Source organism: Panthera uncia (genome assembly GCF_023721935.1).
Source record: "Panthera uncia isolate 11264 chromosome C1 unlocalized genomic scaffold, Puncia_PCG_1.0 HiC_scaffold_3, whole genome shotgun sequence".
Lineage (NCBI taxonomy): Eukaryota > Metazoa > Chordata > Mammalia > Carnivora > Felidae > Panthera > Panthera uncia.
Genome location: NW_026057584.1, coordinates 99,074,858 through 99,100,483, shown reverse-complemented (window position 1 = coordinate 99,100,483; position 25,626 = coordinate 99,074,858). Strand labels below are relative to the sequence as shown.

Here is a 25,626-nt window from a genome sequence, read left to right as displayed (position 1 = left end):
GGGGAATATTTCTGTGTCTGTAAGAAGGTCTAAAGATTCCCCATAAAATTTGTGATCATGATTTAAAGTGAGACTAATCAGTAAGACTGTGTGTTTTTCTAAGCCCTTGTCTCTATTTGGGTCCAGGTGTGGAGTAGGTGAAGATCAGGATTTAACCTGGGTTGCATTTTCCTAAATGTGTAGAAAGGAGGGGAGAGGGACAAATACACTGACAGACTGTGCAAAGGACTTTGAGATATAGTGATGGCGATATATACTATAGTGATATATATGATAGTGATATATAATGATGGACTGTGAGATATAAAAACAATAGGGAAAGAAATGAAGAAATGGAGTGTGAGTGATCAACAGTGAAAATGTGTAGAGTCAGTGGATGGGAGGTCCCAATGGGGTGGGAGAGTGTTAGAGTTGGGAGATGAGAGAGGTTGAGATGGAAAGATTGGAAAGTTTAATAGGATGAACAGCAAGCTTGAGAGTATGGAGGGATTATAGTTAGAGTAATTTCAAGGTCTAGGTTATGACAATAGGGAAAATAACCGAGGTGGAGTGATGACAAAATCAAGTAACTGAGTGGCAGGTATGGAGATAATCTGTGTGGAGATTAACATCACTGAGTATTGGAGAAAATTATGGGAAAGAGGGAGGTGAACCATCTGCTAACATTCCAAAGAATCAAGGACAATGGTCAGATGACTGCAATAAGGAAAGACACTGGGTAGGGGGGAATGAGAGTTGCTAGTGACATTCAGACATATTCCCTATTCCTCTCTTTCAAGTCGTTTGGTAGAAATACTCCCAAGAAGTTATGCCCATTCATATGAGTCACTTTGGTCCATTAATAGGAACATCAGATGCTACCTCTGGAAGGTCATCTGCAAGAGCCAGTACACGAGTCTGCATGTCTCCTTATCGCTGCCATGATGAGTGACCAGATGCAGATTCCATCCACCGGGCTTCTAAATGACAGTGACATAGGCTCAAGTTTTCCACTGACCAGCGATGGATGCATTAGGTGAATGAGACATAAATCTTGGTTGGTTTAAGCCAGTAAGATAATGGTTACTAGTGAATCATAATTAAGGCAATCTTAATTAATATACTTTATTGATAGTATGGACTTCAAAGGAAATATTTTAGGCTTTGTGGGTTAAAAGGCAAAGTTAAGGATGGGGAACCTGTGTGGTGCAGTCGGTTAAGCATCTGACTTCAGCTCAGGTCATGATCTCATGGTCCATGAGTTCGAGCCCTGCATTGGGTTCTGTGCTGACAGCTCGGAGCCTGGAGCCTGCTTCGGATTCTGTGTCTCCCTCTTTCTCTGCCCTTCCCCCACTCGTTCTCTCTCTCTCAAAAATAAATAAACATTAAAAAAATAAAAACAGGCAAAGTTAAGGATATTCTGTAGGTGTATATATAACCATCTAAAATCTAACCATTTAGAGGCGCCTGGGTGGCTCAATAGGTTAAGCATCAGACTTCAGGTCAGGTCATGATCTCATGGTTTGTGAGTTTGAGCCCATCTCTCTGCCCTGCCCACCACCACTCTTGCATGCTCTCTCTCAAAGGTAAATAAACATTAAAAAAATTATAACTATATAACTATATAACTATATAGTTATACATATATAGTTATATACTATATAGTTATAGTATATAACTATATATACTATATACTATATATATATATACTATAGTTATATAACTATATATATATATATAACTCCATATATATATACACTATATATATATATATAGTGTATATATATATACATATATATATATATATATGTATACATGTATATATGTATACATATATATATATATATAAAAGAGCCAGGAATATATACATCATCACCCACCAGTTCTGAGTGTTTGCCCTTTCCTATGTTTTGCTAAGAACTGCAGAATCATTAGCTCATTTTGGGTTAACCATAATCCCGTGAAGCTGGCAGTATTATATACACTGAGGAGAGTTGAAAAAACTATGACTTACAAAAATCTAACTCGGCCTCTGCCAGTTACTTTAAGGGTCATGGGCACCAACACAAATAGCATTCCCCTTTCCACATAATATCACACGGAAAAGTTATATGATGTTACTCTGGAATGCTTTTTCCCCTTTTCTAGATGTTCCTTATGTTTTAATTTCCTTTGTTCAGAAGTGCCGGTGAGAAGAAAGGCAAGGAATATATTAGCTTGAAATAATATGAATCCTTGTGAGTATTGATGCACTGAAGTGCTCTTCTGTCCTGCCTTTTTCTGACCTGTGCTATGATCTCTTCCAAATTAGTTGGCACAGGGGCTGAAATGGATGCTCCTATGTTAGTTTGATTTTATAAAGTAGAGTACTTGAGGTTTTAAATATCAATGGACGGTTTGAGAAAAAGGGCACCGATCAAGTAGAGGTCTGTGACCTCTATTTCTTCCATCGATTTGAAGTTGGCTTTGTTTTCCTATAGGACTATAAAAAAATATTGAAACTAAAACAGAAACCTACACTTGTATTGTAGCCAGCTAGCGTGTTTGAGCTGCTTGATCTGTCTTAGAGAAAAGAAAGACCGACTGAATAATATGAGAAGAATCTATCGAAGAGAAATGTTCAAGTCGATAATATGCGAGAGGATAACCACAATAGGGTAACATCTGTTAACATCTTGCTGTGTATTTATTTTACATATGGTTTAAAAAACAACAATGGGGTAATGCTGTTCATATTCTTTCAGTTTCCTTATTTCTTTTAATTTGTGTGCATCTTTATCAAAATTTGATACAATTTCTTTACATAATGTTATATGGTGTGAGTGTAATTGAATCTATTTTTATGTCTGTCTACCTATATTTACTCATTGATATGTAGGCTACCTAAAATTTTCAAATTATACGAAATAATAAGAGGTATATACCATTATGTGTTAGTATTTGCAGCCATCTGTGATTATTTTGTTAGAACAATTTCCTACGGATCGAATTTCTGATTAGATCTTAAAAGTCAATAATTTCTTCAAGACCCATGTAATCACCAAGCCACAATTAAGAAAAGTAGGAAACTTTCCTCCAAATTTAAAGGAAAAATATCTTTTTATCTGGCTTCCTTGGGTGGGGTTGGAGGTTAAGGGTGAGGTTGGAATGAGGCATGGTAATATGTGTATTTCCCAAGTAACAGAAACTATATTTTCTCAATTCTGATTTTCTAAAAGTCACTGGTTAGAGTCATTAGTGTAAACATTCAGCTTCTGGGGGTGCCAGGATGGCTCAGTCGGTTGAGTGTCCGACTTCAGCTCAGGTCATGATCTCACGGTTCGTGAGTTCGAGCCCCACGTTGGGCTCTGTGTCGACAGGTCAGAGCCTGGAGCCTGCTTTGGATTCTGTGTCTCTCTCTCTCTATGCCCTTCCCCCATTCACACTCTGTCTCTCTCTCAAAAATTAATAAACATTAAAAAAATTAAACAGTCAGCTTCTTTCAATTAGTCTAATTGTTCTGAGCATTCTGCATTTAGCACACTGTATACATACACATAGATACCTCAATAACTTGTCGAGTGATGGTTCATCTGTATGGCAAGAGGGGCATTGGTATCTCCTGGATGTTTGGGTTTGCTATAATATTTTTACTGGAATAATTTTATTAAATGATAATGTAACTAATTAGTGACAAATCCATTTCTAGACCCTCTCCAATCTACTGCTGCATTTTCTTAAATCCATTAGAGTTTTAGTCCCATAAACAAATCATCATCTTTTAAAATTAAATGGCTTCATGTGACAGGTAGGGTAAGTAATTTTGGTGAAATAAGTGTGTGGAAAGTGTCAGTTTTTTAAGTCACTGATGAAATATAGAAGCTATATGCAAACATTTTTTAACTGAGTTTTTAAAATCTCAGTTTTATGCTGTAAAATGCAGCATATTTTAAATGTACTGAAGAAAGTGGCTCTTCAAAAAAAAAGATATTCGATAATTCCTTTGTAAAGTACTCATTATGTTCTCTTAAATCTATTCTAGCACCAACAGTCTTTGAAATAAAGAACTTCCAGATATAGAGGAGTCTGGCATTTTACAGATAGCGCTCTAGCAAGTGACAAGTCTGTACATCCTGTGATCCTATTCTAGAAGCCACTGGGAGAATCATTACATTTTCATTATGGGTATTTTCAGATTGATGGGATTTAATAAATCATAAGACTTGAAAGATGGACAAGTTAATAAGGTAATGAACATTTGTTTGAAAAGCTTTTACAGACTGTTCTCCAGGACTAAAAGTGAAGAGCAATCAAAAAGGTTGATCAAGAAGTCCTGAAGTTGATTAATTTATCTGTCCACCATTTTGGGGTCAGATGCCTATCATGGGACAGGACATGGGCAGACATTGCATAAGTCATTAGACAGTAGAGCCGGAAAGGGCCTTCGAAACCATTGAGTTCGATTATCCCATTTTAAAATGATGAAGTTGGGAGGCCCAGGGGCTTCCTATAGGACATTGGTGAGTTGTGACAGATCTGGAATTAGATTCTTGGTTGCTTGTTTCTCAAACCAGAGCTCTCTTCACATGCTGCTTTGTTGTGAGACACATAGTCAGCCTTGCACTACTGCCCTTGTGCTCTCGCTGAAGGGCCATATTGAGTTGACCCTTCCTTGATGACATTTGAGGGGATAAGCGATATTAATGGCTTCTCTCTACACCCAGGTTCTACTCTGTGAAGGGATAGACTGCATTACTTATCCTCTCCTGTCTGCAATTCCCATTTTCTTTTTATCTCCCCGCAAGCCGATTTTTGGTAGGGGCATTTAATTTTCAGGCCCTGTCTGTGATTGAATCTATAGGTCTTTCCTTCCAGTACCTTTTCTTTTTGTCTGCTCCTACGCATTCTCTTTATCTTCATTGTCATTAGATATTTCATTTGCTGGACCCTTTTCTCATTTGTAACCTATCACTTGATTTTATTATTTTCTCTCAGTCTCAGGCTTGTTTTGAGTAATGTGTTTTTCTCACTGTCTGTCTCCCAGGGAAATAAAGAGGAAATACAAGACAGAGGAAGAAAACATCCTTTTTGTAAAGAGTGAAAAGCCAATCTCCTTTCGCCTGGCACTGTGTCTTCTCTTTCTTCACCTTCTTTATTTTTGCAAATCTTTTTTAGGGCAAGTGAAGAGTAATCTCCTGAATCTCAGATTACACCTGAATTCTCAGCCATTTCCCAGTTACTAAAGAGCTCATTGTGCTCCTAGCCATTTAAAAAAACACCATACAAGAAATTCGTCCAAGCATATCAAGAAATAAAATTAAGAGGAACTTGTATTAATTAATTTACCCCCTTTTATTGTCAATATCTTATTAAATATAAGACTGCAATGTAGAGTTTATTACATAACACATCAATTGCTATACTCAGAGCTATATTTTTAAATAACTTTTTAAAAATGTTTTATTCATTTTTGAGAGAGAGAGACAAAGACAGAGACAGAGACAGAGTGTGAGCAGGGAAGGGGCAGAGAGAGATGAAGATACAGAACTCTAGGCAGGCTCCAGTCTCTGAGTTGACATCAGAGCCCAACATGGGGCTTGAACCTGCGGTCTGTGAGATCATGACCTGAACTGAAGTTGGACATTTAACCAACCGAGCCACCCAGGTGTCCCATAATAGAACTATATTTTAAAGAAATCATATTTACAGACTGGCTGATTGTCTTGATATTTTGTTCCAGATATGTTTGGAAGTAATTTCTGACCATGCAGTAGAGTAGTTCCACTATATGATGGCATCTCATTTTCTGACTCTCAGTCCCCATCTGATCCAAATGGCCTTGTCCTGAAGGTGGTATCTAGGTCACCTTAGAATGTTTACAAAAATCAAATATATACCTACAGAGGTGAGCAAATGTTTGTGATCAGTAATGGTCTGTAATTCAGTTTGTTGTAAATGATTGTTTCTAAGCTCTGAAGACACATGTTAACCTGTTCACGTGCCTTCTTCACCTTGGCAGATATCTGTGGAACTGTGTCTTCAGGAAATAAATACACACCATGCCCATAACCAGCTTAAGTTCTCTTCTTCTCCTTCTCCCCCTCCCCCTCCCCCTCCTCCTCCTCCTCCTCCTTCGTCTTCAATGTTTATTTATTTTGAGAGAGAGCATGAATGGGAGAGGGGCACAGAGAGAGGGAGAAAGATAATCCCAAGAAGACTCCGTGCGCAGCACAGCACCTGACACAGAACTCGATCTCACAAATTGTGAGATCATGACCTGGGCAGAAATCAAGAGTCAGACACTTAACAGACTGAACCACCCAGGTGCCCCTTAAGTGCATTTCTGAGAATGGCATAAAATGGATGACAGTCTTCACTTATACTTTATTCCATTATCTTTTGGGTGGAATAATGTCATCTTATGTATTTTACCTCTAAGGTTGCTTTTTGTAATGATTTGCAGAATTCCAAAAATAAATAGAACTTATTCCGAATTCGTAAGGGTTGCCTCACAAAACATCACCACCTTGTCTTCAAACCCAACGTCAACAGGAGTCAGTGCTTTCAGATTGGACTACCGAACTAGCCTTCCCACTAGATTCTCTGCACTTACCTCCTATTGTCCGTACAGGGGCCAGATAGAACCTTCAAGTGCGTGATGCAGATGGTGCCAAGGTTTTTCTCCAGATTTGCCTGTGACTTCCCAAAACTTTCAGAGGAAAAGTCCTTGCAATGGTTTGTGGGTCCTTCTATGACTTGCCTTCTCACCATTTCTCTCATCTTCTCTCTCACCACTGTTGCCGCCTCTGGATTGCCTGCTCTTTCTTAAACATGTCCAACGTGGCCCTGCCTTAAATCCTTTCTGCATGTTATTTTCTCTGCCTGGGATGATCTTATTCCAAATGCCCACATGGCTGGCAGGCAGATTTTCCTTAGGAGCTGCTCAATCATCACCTTATCAATGAAGCCTTCACTGAGGTGACCACTTCCTGGAAACAGCACCCCCGCTCTGCTACATTCCCTGCTGTTTCTTACTTTCCTTTACCCCCCATAGCATTTATTATCCGAATATGCTTGTTTATTCATTTACTGTCTGTCTCCATGCCTCCTCGAAGTTCCATGAGAGCAAGGATTTTTGCTTAGCACATAGAGGAAGTTTAATAAGTATTTATTGAAAGAATAAATCGATGAAAAAAGGAAAGATATCAGCAACGCATCTAAGAATAAAGTCTTAGGCATAAAATATATGTAGGACCAAGTGGCTGTGCAATCATGGGAAGAGCTCTATTGCAAAAAGGGAACAAAAACACTTATCTTACAGGCTGGTCATATGAATTAAGTAATTTATAGTGTGAAGAGTTTAAAAAAGAAAATGAATACTAGCACAGAACTATGCTACTGCTGCTTCTCTTGCTGCACCTTGAATTTACATCTTTGAGAATAACAGAGCAAGTTCAGTTGCCCACTGCCACTGGTCCTCCTTCCATTGTCCCAGGGTGTCTCGGTGGGTGAGCCACCTGCTCATCTGGGCCTATGAGGCAGTATTTGTTATCGCAAGGCTATTTCCGGATATTTTATCTTTGTGATGCACGCATCTCATTATACTAAGACATTGATGAAAATCAACAATATATAGCTGCCATTCTTGTTGGCTTTTTACAATTGAAATCAAATCAGGGAATCAATAAAACTGAAAGAAAAGAAATCTTTACAATCCGCTTGAGGTTGACATCTTCAAGGAGAAACCTGAGTTTCTGGAATGAGGATATTTGCTATCATTGCCAGATGAGTAACTGCCTCTTCTGTTTTGCATTTTTCTTCCCAAAGGAAACACACAACAACCAAATGTATTTCGCAGCTCAAGTACACCTCACTACACCAGAGGACTCCCTTGTCAAAATAGGTCACTTCGATTGTTTGGGAGTGATCGTAACAAATGATATTGATAGATACAACTACCCCACGCAGAGCCACCATTTGCTAGGTAGGTGCTAGCTCTGGGATGGGCATTGTTCCAGATTTTGATAAAACATTACATCAATAGACCTTCAGAGGAACCCAGTGAGTTAGATGTTATTTGTCGTATTTTTTGGATGCAACACAAAAAAAGTGTGGTAAGATTAGTACAGCTGGCAAGTGACAAGGTCTGGATTTTACATTGAACCTGCCTGGACAATATGGTCTGGGCTCTTGCTACAATCCCTCCCCATGAGGCCCTGAACCATTTGTAATACATGTCTGATTGTAGATGAATTTAAACTTTATTGAGTGCATGTACAGAGTCAGTGAATCAGGATCAGGGCTTCTCTTAGCCAGGTGCAAGAAATTTCTGGATCCCATTTGCCAGTCAAATCAGGCTTTGCTTTTGGATTAGTGGTTTGTCTAGTTACTTTCTGTTGTGAATAAGTGTGTTCTTCAGAATCAGTGTCCTTTAAAAAAACTGTGATAAAAATAATTTCCAAAATCTTAGTGGTTTGCAGCACTAAACATTTATTTTTCCTCATGATGTGCATGTGGTTTGGTTGATTTAGGCAAGATTTGGTTGAGCTCTGCACTGCAGGCTTCTGGATGAGTTCAGGTTTATGCCTTCATGACCTGGGACATATTCTCCTCACGGTGGACATCAGAAATGCAAGAGAGAGAGAGCAGTGACACGTGATTCTTACACATTCTCAATCCAAAAATGGCCGCTATCACTCTGGCCGAAGCAAATCGTCTTCAGAGCCATAATCTCCACTGTGATGGAGACACTGAAAAGCCCTCCAAGGGTGTGGGTGTCTAATTCTAATAGATGGAGAGAATGAAGAAATGAGAATAATGTGGAAACAGTTTCTATGAACCAGTGTTCTCTCCAAAGCCCACTCTTGTGGTATGGCTTTATCTATTAAAAATGCAGGTGAGAGCATTATCTCATGGAAATTTAGTGAAGGTAACATGAGATGTATAAGAAACAAAGGGGATCATTTCTGACATAGTAAACGGTCAATGATAGCCTTTAGTATTGTTTTTCAAGTTGCACTTCTATTTTTATATTATTTTTTTCATGCCTCTTGGATTCATATGAAAAAATATATTCTGATCACATGTTTTATCCTTAATAAAAATTATTAAAAAATACTTATTGAACTACTACTCTGGGTCAGTCTTGTCCATTGGTGATAAAATTTATCTGGTTTTCATCCACTTGTTTGTTTAGTTTCTGGGCATCTGCCTACTCGGATTCCGGGTATGCGATTTCTCCTCTAACTTGCCATGGGTAACCATTTCTGACCGCAGCTTTGCCTGTCTGTGTGAGGGGCTTTTGATGGCAGGTGATTAATTTTTGATCTTTACTAAATCTGTGATTTTTGATTATTCATGACTCGCTGGCTTTTGTAATTTTCCATTACTCTATCATTTAAACTCTTTTCAGTTGCAAGTCAAAGAAAACCCAGTGCAAACTGGCTTAAGCAAGGGGAGCTTACCTGAAGATTCCCAGGGTAAGGACAGGTCTCAGGAACTGTCTGTTGCAGAATTCACTTTCCTCTCTTCCCCTTCCTGGCATCTGTCTTTCTGACTCAACTCTGTGTTCCTTATTCTCGTTATTCATTATTCTCATTCAGAGACCATTTTCCCATTTTGGAAGCAAAAGCCCTCAGCAGCTCTATACTAAATATGAGTAGCTAAGTTACTCTTCTCTAGAAGCTTCTTTGTAAATTTCATTGCATATTACTGAATCCGTTGGGAAACAAGTTCATCACTGAACCAGAAACCATGGATTGGAAAAATACTCTGATTGACTTCAGCCTGTGCAGCGTGCTCTCCTCCAGGAGGTGAGGGCTGACTCAGTCTCATCTGTGTTTGTGGGCTAAAAGTGGGGGAAATGTGGTTTACAAAAATCAGCCTCAGGAGGCAAAAACAGCAACTAAAACAAAAAAGATTACTATATTTTCTGTATGTCTTTTCTTTATCATTTTTTTAGGTATTAGGTCTAAACAGTGCTCACTAAAGTAAAAATTCAGCAAATAACAACTTATGTATATCTGTACAGACAGAGATTCTAGGTTCTGATTTAGAGGTCCCTCTCTCTTCTCTGGCTATCCCAGTCTCCAACCGTCTATATCCTTGGATGACTGAGATTAGCTACATGCATTTATTCTACCTAACAGTATCATTAGATTTTGTTTTGGGGGCTCTATGGACCCCAGTGCTAAATGAATAGTCTTCAATTTCTGCAAAAGTGTAAAATCTGACAATAAGTTATTTTTGACTGTTGGAACAAAAAAGATGAGGTTGCAGAACACTTGTTATTCCATGTCTGTTTCTCACGTAGTTCACTGACCTTTCAGTATTTTATGGAAAATATCATCTTCCTCTATCCCCTGATCTTTTCCACTCTAATGAACTATTAATATATTATGATCAACGTTTCAGTGTCTATTGCCGATTATGATGATACTAATGTGTGCAGTCTTTCACATTACTAAGCATTTCCTTACCTAATCTTTTATTTAAGCCTTGTAAAACTTCTGGGAGGCAAGTATTTTTATTAATTAGAAATTGAAGCCATTTTAAAGTTGTAAAAAGTCGTACAAGGACTACGAGGTTTAGGTTATCTGACCTCACATTGAATATCCTTTCCAATAGTGCTGCTCTATGATTTCAGAAAAAAGACAGAACAAAACAATTCATCTCAGCTAGGAGCCTTGAGGGGAAGAAATAGAAGCTTATAGACATTTGGCAAAATCATGATTTGTGAAATAGGAAACATCCTCTCCACCCAAATTGTCAACAAGTTTCATCTTTGAAGTTGGTTTTGTTGGGTCCAGGTCTATCTTCAGAGGAGAGATATTTAATAAAACTACCTATTTCACAAAAGGCACAGATGCACTTATATTTTAGAAGTTTGAAAGGGTTATGTGGGTGTTCTAAATCAATTATTTCACATTCTTTGATTTTTAGATTCACCATTAATATACTGATAGAACAGTTGTACCTTAAGAATGTTACCATATATTAGAAATCATAGGCTCTGTAATCACATACTTCCTCTTGAAACATTATAGTGCTAGATAATATATTATTACAACCATATATTATTTAGTCTTGCTTGACTATACCAGAACCGGTAAATTATTTTTCGATACCACTCCTTTGGTTGCAGATGGAAATATTTCATCTGCTTCATTCTAACTGGCCTATAGAATCAAGAAATGTAAGTGCTTTTGTACATGTAAGACCATAGAATCTTTTTTGTCTAAAGGATTACTTATTCTTTCTGGGAAATTGCTGTAAATAACTTCTAATTCCTGACTTAATCATACCACTATTCATTGGGAAATGACTTTGCATATCACTAAGTTATTCTAAACTTACAATGAAATTTTTCTTCGTCTTTTTGTATAAATAAACCTATGAAATAATTTCTCCAAAACATTGCTTTCTTCTTTTCCCAGCATGCTGATAATTGGTGGTTCAGGGCCCTGAATACGGATGTATGGTGGCAAATGTGAGTAGTGGAGACATTGTGTTTTCTTAGTCTCACTGAACAGAAGAGGACTAGGATTAAACAGAAAAAACTGTTTTTGTGTGTTTATTTCTGGTGAAAAACAAATTCAAAGTGATACATGCAATTCCAAATGCACTTAAGGGTAATCTAAGCCAGTGAGTCAGCACCTGTTGCTGTGTTAAGCATGGGAGATTCCAGGAAGGCTCTACTCACCTCTTCGCCATCCTAAATAATACCCACATAGCTGGGACATCAATTTACAGGAAAGAAAACCAGGGCTTCCGTCAGTTGTAAGGTGTTAAGTCAGGAATATTAATGTCATGTTTGTATCTTTTTTTTTCTGTTGAGACTGAGGTTGCCCCTAATTTAAGCACCATTGTGAGCCTATAAAATATCTATATATAAAATAAAATAAAATATAAAATAAAATATCTATATATAAAATCTATAAGTCTATAAAATCTATATAATTTATAAATCTACAGATTTATGGATTTTATAGATCTATAAATATAGATATTTATATATACTTATAGATATTTATGTATATATATATATCTATCTAGATAGATCTATAAATCTATCTATCTAGATATATATATATATATATATCTATCTAGATAGATGTTTATAGATATTTATCTATAATATTTAGATAGATCTATGTAGATAGATAGATGTTTATAGATATTTATAGATCTATAAATATATAAATATATAAAATCTAAAATCTATAAAATAAAATATCTATATATAAAATTTATATATATATATACGTATATATACATATATATATATATATATATATGTATATATATACTATACCTTTTGGGAGTTATAAAGCTGGTTTTGAAAGGTTGTTCGTGCATGAGTTTTGTCAGAACTTTGTACCTTCCTGATATATAAATTAGACGATGGATTGGCTACTCACTAGCACTGAAAACAGGGAACCTAATGGGCTCTGTATTTGTTTGTCAGGTGGAGGAAATCAGAGACAAATAAGGTGTGTTATCAACATGCGTTATTCTCTCTCTCTCTCTCTCTCTCTCTCTCTATATATATATGTAATATATATGTGTAATATATGTATATGTAATATATATGTGTAATATGTGTGTGTGTGTATGTGTATATAAACATGGATGGACCTTGTAGTTATTATGCTAAGTGCAACAACTCAGAGAAAGACAAATACCATATGATCTCACTTACATGTGTAATCTAAAGAAAGAAAAAAAAACAAATTCATAGTGAAAGAGATAAGATTTGTGGTTACCAAAGACAGAAGATAGAGTTGGTGGAATTGGATGCAGTTGATCAAGAGGTACAGATTCCAGTTATAAGACAAGTACTGGGGATGTAATGTATAACATGATGACTATCGTTAATACTGCTATGTGGTATATTTGAAAGTTGCTAAGAGAGCAGAGCCTCCAAGTTCTCATTGCAAAGAAAAAATATTTCTTCTTTTTTTCCTTTTGTAACTGTATAAGGAGTTGCATATTAAGCAAACTTACTGTGGTGATCATTTTATAGGATATGTACGTAAAGTCATGCAGTACACCTTAAACCTACACAGAGCTAGATGTCAATTATACCTCAATAAAACTAGAAAAAAAATGGGTAAGTTATAAGCAGACAGAGAGATGAAGAGATCCTGTATCGGGATACAGAGAGATATATGATGTCTTGCAGACACATTTCCCTTTCCATCCTGCAAAGCAGCACTTCTCACAGTCTGCCCTCTGCTTATCTCTCTGCTGGTCTGTGGTCCAGCCTCAGTCTATCAGGGTGTTGTCAGGGAGCGAGTCAGGGCTCGCTGTGTGTGCCCACACCTGAATGGCTACCCTTACCTGAGGCCAGAGAGGGGAGAAATTAGTATTATGTTGAGACATCAGGAACCTAAAGAAAGCTCCCATAACCTCCTTCTTAGCCCCGAATCACCTTCAGGTCTGTAACTAATGCCTGCCTTCAAAATTTCATCATACAAGACCTTCGATGCTTGAGGGATGTATCCAAAATCCAAACCAACCGAATCATTTCTCTGTTCGACCTTTCAATGGCTCCTGTTGGCTTACAGAGTCAATGTCAAACTCCTGGCATGGAGTGCAAGGGACTTTTCATTTGGTCTCTTATGGTTTTGGTCCATCTGTCGCTGTCCAGCAACCAGGGTCCTTCAGGCCACAGCCAGTCTGTCTGGAGGTGTTTTTTTTTTCTCTGATAAGCCTCTTTTTTCTCAGCTCAAGAATACTTCCCCATGCTCCTCACTGCCCCTGGTGTCTCCAGTAAGCAGGGACTCGTTCATCATCACTCAGCTCATACATCATCTCTTTGCTGAAGTTTTTCTGACTTGCTCATTCTTTTCTTACATAGATCAGGTGTTCTTCCTCTTTCCTCTATATTCTCAGCTTTTTCATGACCTGCCATTTGTCTCTGTGGGATGGGGATTCATGAGACAGAGCAGAGGCTGCACCTGTCTTGTCTGCCATTGTATTTCTGGTGTCTGGCACAGGGCCTGATACATAATAAGTTCTCTCTACACTCTTGTGGAATGAATACGTAAGGAGCAAACGCTAATTGCTAATATGAGGTGCTGTTTAAATTCGTATGAAATTATGCTTTTAGCGAATTTAAAAAATAACAATATGAAATGTTTTGTGTAAAAGCATGAATCCCAGAGTCTCTACAAGCTCATGAATTTGAGAAAACATGGGTTGAGGCGGGAGACCTGGGGTCCTTCGCCTGTTTTGAAGTGAGGAGTGAATGAATGAGTCTGATGAGCATAAGCCTGGCCCCCATCTTTCTGTCTGCTTGTCTGAGAGCTCTCTGGGGGCCGTGGCTCCATCCAACCTGGTTATTTGGACCTCAGTGCCACAGTGACACCTACTACATAGCTGCTTTTCATTAAGTATGTGTTGGAAAAAGAAAGTAAGGAGTACATACATTCCAATATTAGGTCTGCAAAACCATACTTGTTTCTACTAAGCTTATGCTGCAATAGATAGCAATCACTGTCTGCTTTTAGGTTTGTCAGTCTCAATGCCCTTGTTGAGGAGCTAAGATTTCAGTACTGCTTACAGGCTACATTTGCCTCCTGGGGTAGGATTAACATTCAGAGGTATTGGTATCAATTGGTCTTTAACTTCCTTCTTTCCTTCCTTCCTTCCTTCCTTCCTTCCTTCCTTCCATCCTTTCTACCTTTCTTTCTTTCTTTCTTTCTTTCTTTCTTTCTTTCTTTCTTTCTTTCTTTCTATAACCACCTTCTTCTCCCCCTGCCTGAGATTCTCTGCTGCCCCCAACCACAACTTCCATCCGGTGTTCTCAGTTCCTACCCATGAAACTTTTAAATATGGGCAGATTTTCTGCTTCCAAAAGAGGTTTATAAAATACTTATGGATGGCCTAGAAACTAGGATCTTCTTACCTACTGTTAAATTTTCCAGATATCCTGGGATTCTAGAATGTTTCTGATTTGTACTGGCCTGTCCAGACCTTGACACATTGCCTTTTCATAATTTGCACATCTACGTCCAGCTAATTTCAGGCCATCCAGCTATTTTCAATCATTATCTGTCATGACGCCAATACAGCCTCCAGATCTATATAACACCCCACTCTTCCCCTCTTCCATCTCTCAGTGCAAGGTTTCCTTGCTATACATTTTTGATTTACAGATGCTTATGGCCTCAAAAGTGACAGAAGGAAAAGATTAGGCTCATTGCCACACCCTTGAGCACCATCAAGGCCTTTGGCTAGGATGGATTCCTTTGAGTCCAGAATTATCACTCCTGCTGTATTTATAACTGGACCCAGAGGCATGCCTTGCTTTAGAACCAACATTCACACATTGACTTATTTCTTTTCAAATGATGAAGTTTTCCTAAGATGACTCATCACCTCTCAGAGGCAGGTTCTTTGATGGAGTTCTGGTAGAAGGATGGGTATTAGTCTCAGTGTTTTGAAAGTTTGTTTTATCTTTGTGTCTCTGACTACCATTGTTAAACCTTTTAATTCTTACAGGTTTTTTAAAAAGGTTTCTCTTTTTTTAAAATGTTGATTTATTTTTGAGAGAGAGTGCTAGTGGGGGAGGGGCAGAGGGAGAGGGAGAAAGAATCCTAAGCAGGCTCCATGTTCAGTGCAGAACCCCATGTGGGGCTCAATCCCACGACTGTGAGATCATGACCTGAGCTGAAATCAGGAGTCAGATGCTTTGTCCGACTGAGCCACCCAGGCGCTCTTTAATTCTTACAGTTTAACAAACATTTCCTGAGTATCTTCTGGGAACTGCTGTGGATACTGAGGTAAATAAGCCATAATGTGTACCTCTGAATCTCACGTAGAAAGACAGACAAGCAAATGTGGAGTTTCAATCTAAGTTGAATGTATAGTGACACAGCTGAGTAGAAGCCCACATAAAAACACAACGAAGAGGCAGTCTAACCCAGGGATTCTCAAATGTTGGTGCATGTCAGAATCACTCAGAGCACTAACACACTGCTAAACAGAATGCCTGATTTAGTAGGTCTGGGGTTGGACCCAAGAGTTTGCTTTTCTAACAGATTCCCTGTTAATAGTCCTGCTAGTACAAGGTCCATTTTGAAGACCACTGGCCTGTATTTAGGGTTACTAAGGAAGGATTTTTGGAGGTGATACCCAATCACATTTAAAAGGATAAATAAAACACCAAGGGAGGGAATTTCAAGAAAAGGAAGAGTGGACACAGAGGCACAGGGCATAACAGTGTTTCTGTAGAATGCAAACAGCAAGGGATGAGGTAGGGGCTTCCAGACATAAGAGAAATTAAGCAAATCAATAAGCTGTGAAATATCCGCCCCCCCCCCCCCAGCACTCAGTCCTGGGGTGGTTACTGTAACATTTCCAATCTGTACAATCTGAAAAGAATCACACAATTGCCAGAAATTATGGGTAATTCTTCCCTCCTGGGCCACATTCAGAGACTGGCCTTATTTAATGTGTCTCTGAAAGGTGAGGGTTGTAAGAATATTTTAAGCAGGCTGGAAAAATTTAGACACACAATGATTACAGGCTACATGAAAATGATGTAGAAACCCAGCAATATTCTGCATAGTACCTGTCAAAAATAGAAGCTTGAAAAGGTTTGTTTGGTAGAAATCAAGAAATATGCTTTATTGAATGTCAACGTGAGCCTAAAGCATATGTTTGTGACTACTGCTTGCCATTTCCAGTTATACACTCAAGTACATAGAAGTTAAAGTAAAATAAAATCCAGTCTAAAAATCCTTTAAATTTGTTTTAGTTTGTGTAATTAATTACCACTTATAAATAAAATTGGAGTTTCCATTTACATAAAGAGAGAAATCCTGGGGATAACAATGGAATAACAGTTTTATTCCATACACTTTGAGCCTTTATTTGCATATATATATATATTTAATCAATGTACAGAAATTTATAGAAATTATATATATATATTATCTATCTATCTATCTATCTATCTTTCTATTATCTATCTATTTACCTACAAATTTATTGTCAAGTTAACTAACATACAGTGTATACAGTGTGCTATTGGCTTTGGGAGTAGATTCCTGTGATTCATCACTTACATACAGCACCCAGTACTCACCCAAGCAAGGGCCCTCTTCAATGCTCATCACCCATTTTCCCCATCCCCATCAACCCTCAGTTTGTTCTCTGTATTTAAGAGTCTCTTATGATTGGCTTCCTTCTCTGTATTTTTTTTTCTTTCCCTTCCCCCATGGTCTTCTGTTAAGTTTCTCAAGTTACACATATGAGTCAAAACATATGACTGACTGACTTATTTCACTTAGCATAATACCCTCCAGTTCTATCCATGTTGTTGCAAATGGCAGGATTTCATTCTTTTGTGGTTCCATACAAATTTTAGGATTGTTTGTTCTAGCTCTGAGAAGAATGCTAGTGTTATTTTGATTGGGATTGCGTTGAATGTGTAGATTGCTGTGGGTAGTATCGACATTTTAACAATATTTGTTTTTCCTATCCATGAGCATGGAATGTTTTTCCATTTCTTAGTGTCTTCATTTTTTTTCTTAAGCTTTCTATAGTTTTCAGTGTACAGATATTTTACCTCTTTGGTTAGGTTAGCTCCTAAGTATTCTATTGTTCTTGGTGCAATTGTAAATGGGATTGATTCCTTGATATCTCTTTCTGTTGCTTCATTATTGGTATATAGAAATGCAACTGATTTCTGTACATTGATTTTGTACCCTGAAACTTTGCTAAATTCATGGATCAGTTTTAGTAGCTTTTTGGTGGAGTCTTTCAGGTTTTCCATGTAGAGTATCATGTCATTTGTGAAAAGGGAATATTTGAATTATTCTTTGCCAATTTGGATGCATTTATTTCCTTTTGTTGTCTGATTGCTGAGTCTAAGACTTCCAACACTATGTTAAACAACAGTGGTGAGAGTGGACATCCCTGTTGTGTTCCTGATCTCAGGGGGAAACCTCTCAGTTTTTCCCTATTGAGGACTATATTAGCTGTGGGCCTTACATATATGGCTTTTATGATCTTAAGGTATGCTGGTTTTTATTAAAAAAAAAGATGCTGTAGGGGCGCCTGGGTGGCTCAGTGGGTTAAGTGTCCGACTTCAGTTCAGGTCATGATCTCGCGGTCCATGAGTTCAAGCCCTGCATCAGGCTCTGTGCTGACAGCTCAGAGCCTGGAGCCTGTTTCAGATTCTGTGTCTCCCTGTCTCTCTGACCCTCCCCCATTCATGCTCTGTCTCTGTCTCAAGAAAATAAATAAATGTTAAAAAAAAATAAAAGATGCTGTATTTTGTCAAATGCTTTTTCTGTATCTATTGACAGGATCATTTTTATCCCTTCTTCTATTAATGTGATGTATCACATTGATTGATTTGCAAATATTGAACCAGCCCTACATTGCAGGAATAAATCCTGCTTGAACATGGTGAATAATTCTTTCAATATACTGTTGAATTCAATTTGCTAGTATCTTGTTGACAATTTTCACATCTATGTTCATCAGACATATTGGTCTGTAGTTCTTTTTAGTGGAGTCTTTGTCTGGTTTGGGAATCAAGGTAATGCTGGCTTCATAAAATGAGTCTGGAAGCTTTCCTTCGATTTCTATTTTTTGGAACAGCTTGAAAAGAATAGGCATTAACTCTGCTTTAAATGTCTGATAGAAGTCCCCTGGGAAGCCATCTGGCCCAGGACTATTTGTTGGGAGATTTTTGATAACCGATTCAATTTCTTTGCTGGTTATGGGCCTGTTCAAGTTTTTTTATTTCTTCCCTTTTAAGTTTTAGTAGTGTGTGGGTATCTAGGTATTTGTCCATTTCTTCCAGCTTGTCCATTTTGTTGGAGAACATAATTTTCATAGTATTCTGTAATAATTATTTGTATTTCTGTGGTGGTGTTTGTGATTTCTCCCCTTCATTCATGATTTTATGTATTTGGGTCCTCTCTCTTTTCTTTTTGTGAAGTCTGGTGAGGGGTTTATCAATTTTGTTTATTCTTTCAAAAAATCAGCTCTTAGATTCCTTAATCTGTTCTACTGGGTTTTTGTTTGTTTGTTTTGTTTGTTTTGTTTTGTTTTCTTTTTGGGATTCTATATTGTTTATTTCTCCTGCAATCTTTATTATTTCTCTTCTTCTGCTGGCTTTGGGGTTTCTTTGCTGCTCTGTTTCTCATTCCTTTACCTGTGAGGTTAGATTCTGTATTTGGGATTTTTCCTGCTTCTTGAGATAGGCTTGTTTTGTAATGTATTTTCCTTTTAGGATTGCCTTTGCTCCTTTGCTGGATCCCAAAGGGTTTGGGCTCTCATGTTTTCATTTTCACTTGCTTCCATATATTTTTTAGGTTCTTCTTTAATTTCCTGGTTGACCCATTCATTCTTTTTTCTAAAAAAATTTTTTTACATCGATTCATTTTTGAGAGACAGAGAGAGACAGAACACAAGCTGGGGAGAGGCAGAGAGAGGGAGACACAGAATCTGAAGCAGGCTCCAGGCTCCCAGCTATGAGCACAGAGCCTGACACGGGGCTCAAACTCACAAACTGCAAAATCATGACCTGAGCTGAAGTCAGATGCACAACTGACTGAGCCACCCAGGTGCCCCTGACCCATTCATTCTTTAGTAGGATGTTCTTTAACCTCCATGCATTTTATTTCATGTTTCATAGCATTGTGATCTGAAAATATGCATGGTATGATCTCAATCCTTTTATATTTGTTGAGAGCCGTTTCATGATCCAGTTTTGTATTGTATTTGTATTTGTATTTGTATTTGATCTGTTTTGGAGGACATTCCATGTGCACTTGAGAAGAATGTGTATTCTGCTGCTTTTGGGTGAAAAGAAATGAATATATCTGTTAAGTCCAACTGGTCCAATGTATCATTCAGAGCCATTGTTTTCTTACTGATTTCCTGCATAGATGATGTGTGCATTGTAAGTGGGATAGTAAAGTCTCCTACAATCACAGTTTTGTTATTTATACATTTATTTATGTTTGTGATTAATTGATTTATATATTTGGTTGTTTCACATTGGGGGCATAAACATTTACAATTGCTAGCTTTTCTTGATGGATGGATGCCTCAATTATGATATAATGACCTTATTCATCTCTTGTTACAGTCTTCATTTTAAAATCTAATTTGTCTGATATAAGTATGGCTACTTTGACTTTCTTTTGACTTCCCATAGCATTATAGATGGAGAACCATACCTTCACTTTCAATCTGCAAGTGTCCTTAGGTCTAAAATGAGTCTCTTGTAGGCAGTATATAGATGGATCTTGGTTTTTTATCCATTCTGATACCCTGTGTCTTTTGATTGGGGCATTTAGTCCATTTACATTCAGAGTAATTATTGAAAGATATGGGTTTAGTGTCATTATGTTATCTGTAGGTTTCATGTTTATGGTGATGTCTCTGGTCTTTTGTAGTCTTTGCTGCTTTCCATTCACAGAGTCCCCCTTAGGATCTCCTGCAGGGCTGGTTTAGTGGTCATGAAGTCCTTTAGTTTTTGTTTGTCTGGGAAAGCCTTTATCTCTCCTCCTATTCGAAATGACAACCTTGCTGGATAAAGAATTCTTGGCTGCATATTTTTCCTATTCAGTGTATTGAATATTGCCTGCCACTTCTTGCTGGCCTGCCAAGTTTCGGTGGACAGGTCTGCTACTAACCTTATGTGTCTACCCTATAGTTTAAGGACTGTTTGTCTTTAGCTGCTTTCAGAATTCTCTCTTTATCTTTTTGTATTTTGCCAGTTTCACTGTGATATGTTGGGTGTCAGCCTGTTTTTATTGTTTTTGAAGGGAGTTCTCTGTGCCTCCTGGACTTGGATGCCTCTTTCCTTCCCCAGATTAGCAAAGTTCTCAGCTATAATTTGTTCAAGTAAACCTTCTGCTCCTTTCTCTCTCTCTCCTTCTTCTAGAACTCCTATGATATGGATATTATTTTGTTTCATTGAATCACTTAGTCTCTAATTCTCTCGTTGTGGTCTAGTAATTTCCTTTCTCTCCTTTTCTTAGCTCATTTTCCATAATTTTATCTTCTATTTCACCTATTCTCTCCTCTGCTTCTTTCATCCTTGCTGTCACTGCATCTAGTTTATTTCGCATCTCATTTACAGTGTTTCTTAATTCATAGTGACTCTTTCTTAGGTCCCTGATCTCTGCAGCAATAGATTCTTTGCTATCTTCTACGCTTTTTCAAGCCAAGCTATTAGTCTTGTGACTATTACTCTAAATTCTTGATCAGATACAATGTTTACATCTGTTTTGAACTATTCTCTGGCTGTCATTTTTCCTGAAATTTCTTTTAAGGAGAAATCTTCTGTTTCATCATTTTGGAGAGTTTTCTGTCCTTTACATGTTTTAATAGCTTGGTGTGTGTCCTGCACCTGCAGGTGCTACTATATTAAAAATTGGTCATACTCAGTTCAGGGCCTGGCACTTCAGGAAGTTTTTGGAGTGTGTTACATGCACTCTGTTGCCGTGTCTCGGCATTTTCGTCTCACTACTCGTGGTGGTGGATTGGACCATCCACCAGGGATGTTTTGATTTGTTCCTTGAAATCACCCTGGAAAAGAGAAGGAGTGGGGGAAAAACCTTATCCCAAACAAAGAGAGAAATGATAGGGGCAGAAAAAGAGACCAGGCAAAGAATCAAAGAAACTATACGGCTTAATCTAGAAAGAGACAGAGGAAAAAAAAGAAGGGGATGCAGAAAAGGTATAAAAAGAAGAGTAAAACTGCCTGATTAAACAAACAACAAGAAAAGAGGAAAAAAAGAAAAAGAAAAAAATATATATAATAAGAATTGCCCAAAGATCAAATCCGAAACTCTAAGGCTGATTTGAGGGGAGGAATAAATGAGGAGAGTAGAATAAAAGAGGAGAGTAGAAAGATAAAGCAGGGAAAAGAGAATAGAAAGAAAGAAAAAAAAAAGAAAATAATAGTAATATTAATTTAAAAAGAAAAAAGAAAAAAAACAGACTAATATACAAAACTGCAGGACAATTGTCTGTTGGTGTCTTGGAAATGGTAGTTGTGCTGGTCTGGAGGAGGGGCCCACTGGTTAGGTGAGTGTCAATCTCACTCTGGTAGATAAGCAGTTACTAGGCTTGCAAGGGTGGGGCTTGGTGTAAGTGGGTCCACCTCCACTGGGTGCTGTTCCCTGAAGCCCCACCATGTTGGTCATGGGAAGGAAAATGGCGACACCTTAATCTTGTTTCCCCAGACCAGGTGTCTAAAACCTCACTGTTCAGGCTGCCCTGACAGAGCAGCACAGGTGGGCCACTGTGTCCTGATCCACTGTCTCCCGCACCTCCCCAGCTGTTGACTGGGATTCAAAACCCAATGTCTTAAAGGATCCCAATCAGCTGGACCCAGTTCTGGAATAGCGCCACCCCACCCAATAGACAAAGGGCCTCTGGCTGGCACCTATAGGTTCTTTTGTCCTTTGGGGGTAAATAAGCCCTTTTCCCACAGTACTTGAGGGAGGGAACAGCTTTCTCCCAGGGCGCCCTCAGGATCCTACAAAACATGGGGTTGACTCCCTTTTCCCCCCAGGCACACACACCTGTAGGGGCTCTGGTTCCAGTTGGTAGATAGTCCCCAAACCCTGAAATCTCTGATCCAACCCCCTAAGACTGTTTGCAAAGTAGAAACTGGCTTTCTTCATAGTCCTGGTTTTCCGGACCATGGTCCATAGAGGTATTTCTCTTATCCAAATACAATCCCACACTTCCACAGCCTCTCTTTTGCTTCGTTTTGTTTCTCTACTCAAGGGGTTGCCTGTTTTATCTCTCCCAGTTCACAAACACACACCTCTGTCCTGCCAAACTGTCTCCACATGGCCCCAGTCTGTAGCCTGGATTCCTGGAATTCCAAGTGTTCTGGCCTCAATGCTACTGTGTTTGAGGGAAGAGGGAAATTCTGGTGTCCCTATTTCTCTGCCATCTTGACTCCCCCTCCCTGCATTAACATTTTTAGTAATAAAATACATAATACAAAAATATATCCAGAGAATAGGCATAATTTTAAAGAATGTTAATAATATGAATCCTATTCTGCTTTAGAACATTACCAGCATCTTTGAGGCATCCACTTAAATCTACCAATGTAGGTAAATTCCCCAATCACATGCCCTTCCATCCCACCCAGAGGTAACCAAGGTAACCAACCACTAACCTTACTTTTGTTTTAATAATTGTCTTCATTTCATTATATTTTTACCACATATGTACTTACATTTATTTTTCTAGCTCTGCCCTTTTTTTTGAAATGTGCACAAACAGAACATCACTGTGCGCATTGCAATTTTTGCATAACACAATACTGTTGAGAGTTGGCTCTGTAGACATAGCTAAAGATTATTCATTTTCACAGCTGTAGGATATCCTGTTATAGGAAGAGCCCCAACTTACTTGTCCAGCCACCTTTACAGAACAGTAGGTGTTTTCCATTTGTGTGTGCGTTTCATTATAATCAGTGCTCTTACTGTGCCTTGCTGTGCTACAGGGCATGTGCATGTTTAGCTGTATTAGGTAATATTAAATTGTTTTTGAAATCATTTGTTACAAATTCTTAGTTTCTTCCAGAATTGGATGTGAGTTCCTTTTCTTTGTGTGTTTTGGCAGACTTCTTATTTATTTTTTGTCAAAATGGAAAAGTGTTAAATCATTGTTTTTTTTAGTCAGCATTTTCCTGGTGAATAATAAAGTAGATAAGTACATTTATATCTTTATTCATGTTTTCTCTTCTCTGAAAATCTTTGTCCACATCTTGTGTCCACGTTTATGTAGGTTGACTGTTTTTTAATTTATAGAATTTTTAAAAAGTCCTAGAGACTCATCGTTTGTCAGGTTTGCATTTTCCAAATATTTTCTTATAGTTGTGGCATTTATTTATGCATCTTTGATAAACAGAATTTGTCATATTTCATAAGGTTGAAGATTTCAAACTCTTCCTTCACAATTTGTGTTTTTTTTAAGCATAAACTCCAAAACTTAGATTTCCTCCCAAAAGTTTTTACATTTCATGTTTTTCTTTTCACTTTCAAGTCTTTATTACATGTGGAGTGTGTGTGTGTGTGTGTGTGTGTGTGTGTGTGTGGTGTGATGTGTGATATAAAGTGTATGCTACACCCAATGATCTGCAATTTTGGCTGTATTTACATATACATGATTTTCTGTTTCTAGGCTATTTTCAGTTTCATTGATCTTCTAGTCTATTTATATGCCACTACCACACTTTACCCATTACTACAGTTTTATTTTATTTTTTAAAGTTTATTTATGTATTTTGAGAGAGAGGGAAAGAGAGAGAGAGAGAGAGACCCAGGGAGGGCCAGAGGTCGGGGGTGGGGGAGTTCCATACTCTCAGTGTGGAGCCCTACACAGGGCTCAAACTAAGGAACCATGAGATCATGACCTGAATCAAAACCAAGAGTCAGAGGCTTAACTGACTGAGCCACCCAGGTACCCCTCTGCTACTACAGGTTTAAAGTGAAGTGATATTCTTCAAGGCAATTCCCGAGGCATGGTTATTTTTATCCAGGGATGTACCAGCTATTTACGACCCCTTTGTATTCTATACACATTTTAGACTTTGACTTTTCAAGTTCCATTAAAATCAGGTTGAAATTTTATTGAGGGTTTCTTTGAGTCTGCAGATAATTGGGGTAAAATCAACATTTTTCAATACTGCATTTCCACAACTAAGAACAGTGTATATATTTTTTATTTACTTAGAGGTTTAAAATACCTTTAATTAGGTTTTTTTGATACATGCTATCATTTTTCACATTTACTTTTAGGTTCCATATATTTTGTTCCAACAATATATGGAATCTTTTTTTTTAATTCAGAATTGAGGAATTTATTGTTGGTGTATACAGGTGCAATGAAGGCGGTAAACTTTTCTGTATTGATCTTATATCTGGCAAATCTCCTAAACTATTCTTATTTATTTTTGTTATTTGTTGATGAAGTTGACTGAATATACTATGTAGAGAATATTATATTTTGTGACTAAAAATCTACTGTTCCTTTCTAATTTCTATACCTCCTTGTTTCTTTTTCTTGTTTTATTGTGCTGACCATGACCTCTGACATTCGCATACAGTAGGATGTTCTTTATTTTTTATCAAGTGTATCAGTCAGGATAACCTTGGCTGCTCAAACAAACAACTTCAAAAATTAATGAGTGTAAGCACAGGAGGATATTTGTTGCTCTGGTCACAGCCAGTTCTGTTTGTGACTTGTGGTGGTGGGCACTTTGCTACAGGTAGTCATTCAGTAACTTCCATCTTGTGGGTCTTAGCCCTCAAGAGTCCAGTCAGCTTAGTAGGCGACAGAGAAAGTGCACAAACCATGAGAGAGAGTTTATGGTCCAAGCATGAAAATCATGCACATCTCTTCCTCTTCCAATCTCATGTCCAGAATTCTGTCACATGATCCCATCCAGGTGTGAGGGAGGCTACAGGAGTGGCCTTACGTGCTGAACTAAGAGGAGATGAAGGATGTCATAGAAATTTGAGAAAGTTACCTTCTATTCCTGGTTTGCTTTTTGCATTTATTTAGATGATCATATGGTTTCCTTTTTCAACATGTTAATTTGAAAAATTACTCTAATGCACTTTCAACTATGGTAAGCAATTTTATATCTAAGGAATAAATCCA

At 37.8% G+C, this 25,626-nt stretch overlaps 1 pseudogene; it reads left to right on the top strand.

Moving 5' to 3' along the window:
• LOC125911431 (uncharacterized) overlaps positions 1-25,626 on the top strand; it is a 109,256-nt pseudogene that overhangs the window by 35,032 nt on the left and 48,598 nt on the right.